This window comes from Ailuropoda melanoleuca, chromosome 9 (genome assembly GCF_002007445.2).
Source record: "Ailuropoda melanoleuca isolate Jingjing chromosome 9, ASM200744v2, whole genome shotgun sequence".
Lineage (NCBI taxonomy): Eukaryota > Metazoa > Chordata > Mammalia > Carnivora > Ursidae > Ailuropoda > Ailuropoda melanoleuca.
In genome coordinates, this window is record NC_048226.1 from 41062465 (window position 1) to 41068464 (window position 6000).

The following is a 6000-nucleotide window of genomic DNA, read 5'->3' on the forward strand; positions in this document are numbered from 1 at the left end:
AAAATAGATGTGTAGAGGTTTCTCTAGTACTATACTGACATATACCTCTATTTCAACAGTGTCATCATTCCTAAATGGGTCACAGGAGGGGAACTCAGACTTTGTAAGGTCTCTGCTGATGCTGGTTATTCTGTGCATGCCTCTTGTGACATAGCCTTTGCTCTTCCCAGTTCTGCTCCATGCTCCAAGAAGCTGACCTGGAGGGACTGCATTATCTAAGCTCATCTGCCCTCTGGCATTTGGTTGGGTTTGGCAAATGCAATGCAGGAGATTGGAGACTGAGAGGACGAAGAGGTCAGGGTATTTATTCCTGCCGCTCCCTGCCTGGTTTGGCAGCATCTGCATTCCTTTACTGATGGCCTCAGCTCTAGTCAGGTCAGGTGGCTTCTCTCCCAGGGTTACAGGTCTTACCATGCTCTAGTATGGCTCTCCTTCAGGATTTCCTGCTGTCTCCTCAACATCCTCTGTTGGTTCCCCATACTTGACAATCAATCCCAACATCAAACCCTCTTTGATTTCCCTCATTTGAATGGTTTCCTGCCTGAAACATATATCTTCCATGCATTATTTTCTCATACATTATTTTTTTTCTCATTAACGCAAATATTTATTGATACTATTTATACGGCAAATTAGGTTGAATGTGAAGTTTGGATAACCTGAAGTCACCATTTGCTTGTGCACAAAGTTATTCTCTTATTTATCAATAAACATTTCTCTTTGCCATCCATTAGTTTTTGTCCAGATATTGGCCTCTGTCAAATATTTAAAAATTAGCTTAGTTTCTATTAAACAAAACTAAAAGTGACTCTATGGACAGTGACTGTATGATGACCAAAAACATCTGATGTCAAAATGTCATTTAAAACTGCTTCTTGGGACACCTGGGTGGCTCAGTCTGTTAAACATCTGCCTTCTGCTGAGGTCATGATCCCAGGGTCCCGCATCAGGCTCCCTGCTCCGTGGGGAGCCTGCTTCTTCTTCTGCCTGCCGATCCCCCTGCTTGTGCTCTCTTTTTGACAAATAAATAAAATCTAAAAAAAAAAAACAAACCTTTAAAAACCCCACCAAAATTTAAAAAAAAACAACCACCTGTTTTTCTTGATCATCTCTGTCAGTTTGTGCTACTCAAGACAAAGAGGACTGGGATTTTATAAATTCCAGGTCTTATCTGAACAGTCTGCATAAAAAAAAGTTGTCTTTTAGTTTAGAGAAGGGGTATGCCTGAAGCTGTGGACCTCTGCATTCTTGCCTCTGCAGCTCGATAGCAGCCATTTATCCAACTGTCCTCTTTCCATCGACCATAGGTTTTAGGAGCTGGCAAAGATTTGTGAATAGGCTGTGCAAGTTTGCTGTGAGGCACTGGTATACCTCCAGCAGAAGGGGAAGTGGGTCTTGGCAAGCCACTTCTCACTGTGGCTGTTCCTGCAGATTTGGTTGAAGTAGTGCAGTTGATATTGCTGGGAGGATTTACTAGGGCCGTGCGCTCTGAACCATGGGAGGCTGGGGTGGGGAGGTGGTTTGTATGAGCTGTGTTGTTTCTTTGGTACCAGGAAAACTAGACCCATAGTTGTTAAATGCTTTTACTGGTTGCTGGAAAACCAAAGAAGATGGTACTGCAGGGAAGCAGAATTTGGCTGGAGAAGGTATGGCTGAAGCCTGAGGTTGCATGTGAGGTATTCCTCCATTTGGCACTTGAAAATTTAAGTCACTTCTGCTGCTTTTCACTGGATCAACTTGAATATTTGATGTTTGGGACTCTCATTCACTATTTAATTTAATTCCCACAATGCCACTGTTAGAGTTATCACTCTAAAGATCACAAAACAGAATCATACTTACCACAAAGTTGTAACTTAGATGTAAATCTAGATTTGACTGACTCTGAGCCCTTACTCCTTCCCTTCATACAGTTTCCTTCTAGAAGGTTTGTTAGTACTTAGCAAATCATCCATAAATTTACTATTATTATTCCCATTTTGCAAATGAGAAACTAAGAATCAAAACCATCTACTCACCCCACCTCACAAACATACTTAACTATTCACATTATCATGATTTTACTCTGCACTGTCTTTATCACACTGTCTTTCTTAACTATTGCAGGAAATTTTTGTCCAGAGAGATAAAAGTTAAAAATAACTTCAATGTTCCTTTCAGGAACTTCCTGAAAAAATCCATTTTTAATGAACATAAGACTGTTTGGCTTTTCAATAGATAGCATCAAACAATTTTTTGCTTTCTGTGATTCTTCCATACCCGTACCCCAACGCCCTCATTTTGCTGTACCCACCAATCCTAAAGTGCTCTGCCATGATCTTTATCCAATCCTAAATAAAACCCATTCCTTGCCTTGAAAGACTTGCCTTAAACAAAATCCCCAAACTTCATATTACAACTTTGCTGTCTTCCCCCCAAGATGCTACTGATTCATGGTCAAAGCAGTGTTCTCCTTTACTGAGGTAAGCAATAAATTCAGATTTACCTTTTCAACAGGTTATTTTGGTGGTATTTTTGAGGATCCAGCATTTGGCAACACTAACAGTTATTGACCTAAATAGTCGCCCAAGTTCATCAAGATAGGAAGAGGTGGAGCTGAGATTCAAAGCAAGGCATTCTGACCCTAGAGCCCTCTTATAAATAGCACACATTTTTGCCCCTAATAGGCTATAATATCAAAAGAAAATGTAACAAATTACTTAGCACAAATGTTACTACTTGGTCACTAGAGTATTTAACACAGTCCTTGATGGGTTTAGTATAATAGAGCATTATCTTTTCAGGTACTTAGAAAAAAATTATTAAAAATTAGTATTTTTTAATCATCTTCCAAAGCTTAATTGTTTAAAACTTTTGTCACTTAGATTTACAAATATATCATAGAGGTAATTAGCAAAAGTAATAGCATTTCTTTGTATATGCTTGTTGTAGGAAAATGTTAAATTTTGTCTTATCATTACATAAAAGTAAAAAAGGGACTTGCCTTTACATGGTATTATGCATCGAAGTACTGCTTTCTGAGTTGTCTTCACTGTGCAGCACAGATTATTTTATCATCTAAATGAAAAAAGGAGAATTTGACAAGTTCTAAAAAAATGATTGTTATAATAAAAGTGGACATTTCAATAAAACAGCATATAATTTTACTCTTGAGATACCAAAGAGTATATCTCAGAGAGACTTGAGAATTAACATTTTAAATTACATATTTGAAGGCAATCATGAAAATAGGAACTGATGAATAAACCAAAGGAATCAAGAAAGTTTCTAGAAAATTCCAGAAATAGATTATCTTCTTCTTGTTTATTTTATTTTTCATGGTGACCTGTGTCCTTTGGGAACTCCCAAATAAATCTGATGCAAACAGATGTTAATGTCTTTCTAGCCTGATGATAAGGGGAGCAACTCACTAAGCAGGCTTACACTGAACTGACTCTCAGGATTAAAGGCTCTCTTCCTCTCTCTGTGAATCATACTGGCTGATTCCCACAGCAAACTGACCCTCAGCACTGCCACACTACTTCCCATTCTGCCCTTGTACCTGTGCTCCCACCAGCTGAGTTGTATGCTTCCCTAGACTCAATTGTGTTTGATCCGAAACCTTGTCATTGTAATACTATAACAACTACATGTTATACAACTTGACAACTACATATTACTCAAGATGACAGGTTGTAAAAGAAAAATGTTGCTGCTGTGAAAACTAAATTAAATACTTCAGAAAGTAAATTGCTTTTTAAAATGAGATTAAATAAAATAATTATAAAGAATTAGGGGAAAAAAACCTTTAAAGACCTAGAAAAATTTTGCTTTTAGATTTAAGATCTTTTTCTCACTTGAAACACACTAGGAAATGTAGATGAATTATGAGTATAGTTTTGTGAAAAAGACCATCTGGAACTTTAATCACAAGATTCATGCTTAAAAAAAAAAAAGCTTTGGTCTACTACAAAAGAAAGATAAGTAAATATGTATTTATATGTTTGGTGTAAAATTAAAAGTTCCTGTTCAATATGTATCTCTTTTATGATTGTTTAATATGACTGACATTTTTTTGATTAACCAACTGTGATGGTTAATTTTATATGTCAGTTTGACTAGGCAATGAGGTGCTCAGATATCTGATCACAGACTATTCTGACTTCATGAGGATGTTTTTGGATGAGATTAACATTTGATTAAGTAGACTGAGTAAAACAGATTGCTCTTCCTAATGTGGGTGGGCCTTACCCAAGTAGTTGAAGGCCCAAATAGAATAAAAAGGCTGACTCTCCCCTGAGTAAGAGGAAAGTCCTCCTGCCTGACTACTTGAGCTGGAATATCAGTCTTTCACAGCCTTCACATTCAAACTGAAACATCAACTTTCATTGGGTCTCAAGACTGCCAGCTTTCAAACTAGAGCTTACACCATCAGCTCTCCTGGACTCACATTGGAACTGTACCATAGATTCTTCTGGGTCTCCAACTTGTTGACTACAGATCTGGTGACTTGTATGTTAACATTTAAAGGTAATGGCAAAAAGAGGAAGAGCAAACAAGGAAGACTGAGGACCAGATGAGGAACCAAGAGAAAAACCAGGAGAATGTGGTATCATTCAACCCCTAAAAGGAGAATTTCATGGAGTGGCCAGTTGTATTAAATGCCAAAATATCAAGGAGTATGAGGTCAAGACAATCCCCAATGTATATAGCAATATAGCATAGTTGGTTGTGACCTTTATGGAAGTAGTTTTACTGGAATGATAAGAATGAAGTCAGATTATAAGGACCGAAGAGAAAATTGTATCTCTAGTTAATGAGGTATATTGGAAACAAGTGGTTACTTCTGTCCCTTTTATAACACCATTGAAAAGATAGTAAAAGAAGTTTTTTCCAAAAAATGATAAACCCAGAAGACCACAAAAACCAAATGATGAGATTTCAACAAGCTTTTGAAAGATGAGAAATGGATGGACTATGGCAATTGACTTAGCAGTCTAGAAAAAGGTAAAGTGAAGGTAGTAGTGTGTGGGGCAAGCAGGCAAAGAAGATGACCCATGTCTCAGAACCCTGAAAGAACTTGGGAACTCAAAGTCTTAGGGACCTTTGAAAGATCAGTTGGCAATTTGTTTATAAAACAGCTTTTCACATCTTCTCCTCCAGTCTTTAGCCAATGGGTACCCTGTCCTCGTACCACAGAAGACTGGAACTTCCTTCTCTAGGAAGGTGTAATCTTTCCCCAAACAATATGAGAATTCTCCCAGCTTCACTTATATACACTAGGTGGGAGAATAGAGGGTCACCTTCAGGGAAAATTGGCCTGTGGTTAAAAAAAACCCACAGAAGTACTGATATTTGTGTGCCCTTCAGTGAAAAAGCCAGCTTACTGTTAAGTGATATCCACCACTGACTAATTCTGCTCATGCAAATAGAGCTCTGAACATGAAATACAGCAAGGAAAAAAAAAAGTAAACAAACAAACAATTAAAAAAATAGAAAATGTAGGGATGCCTGGGTGGCTCAGTCTGTAAAGCATCTGCCTTTAGCTCAGGTCATGATCCCAGGGTCCTGGATTCAAGCCCCGAGTTGGGCTCCCTGCTCAGTGGGGAGTTTTCTTCTCCCGCTGCCACTCCCCTTGCTTGTACTCTCTCTGTCTCTCTCTCTGTCAAATAAATAAATAAAATCTTTAAAAAAAATTTTTTTAAAGTAAAAAAATAGAAAATGCAAGGAGGATCAAGAAACTTCAAAAAATATTTTAATAGGATCTTCACAGAGGGGCAAGATGATATTGCATCCACAAAACAAAAACAAAGTGTTATAAAAAGTGAATTACCAAGCCTAAGAATGGGCTTTTGGACATTGAAAATATGTGAGAACTAAAAGAATCAATAGGAGGGGTGAAAAGTTAAGTCAGGAAAATCTTTCTGAGAATGGATAAAAAGGAAATGGATAATAGAAAGTTAAAACAAATTTAAAGGATCTGTGTAGGAGGTCCAATATCTGAATGATAAGAGTTGCAGA